The sequence below is a fragment of the Morone saxatilis genome, unplaced genomic scaffold, assembly GCF_004916995.1.
Source record: "Morone saxatilis isolate NCDOM2014 unplaced genomic scaffold, NCSU_SB_2.0 Contig10, whole genome shotgun sequence".
NCBI lineage: Eukaryota > Metazoa > Chordata > Actinopteri > Moronidae > Morone > Morone saxatilis.
In genome coordinates, this window is record NW_023339652.1 from 14848176 (window position 1) to 14848439 (window position 264).

Consider the following 264-nt stretch of genomic DNA (forward strand, 5'->3'; position numbering starts at 1 on the left):
AAGCTGCAGGAGCGCCTGGCCGCGGCGGAGAGGAGGAACCGGCAGCTGAAGGAACGCGTACGTAAGGTGAAACGCTCCCTGAGGAATGCCCGCAAGGCTGCACGCAAGGCCGAGCAGGAGGCGCAGGAGCTGCAGGAGAGGCTGAAGGCCGTGGAGCGGAGGGCGGGGCATCACCTGAACGCCATTACACAGGAGGAGCCACCACCTGGACGTTATGCAAGCACGGCGATACGCCAGCGAATGCAACTTTAACCAATCCCACCT

General features: G+C 63.3%; 1 protein-coding gene across 1 annotated transcript in view; it reads left to right on the forward strand.

Annotated features, from left to right (window-relative positions):
- Positions 1-264, forward strand: part of ccdc3a (coiled-coil domain containing 3a) — a gene marked incomplete in the record, with an annotated part of 9325 nt that overhangs the window by 7418 nt on the left and 1643 nt on the right.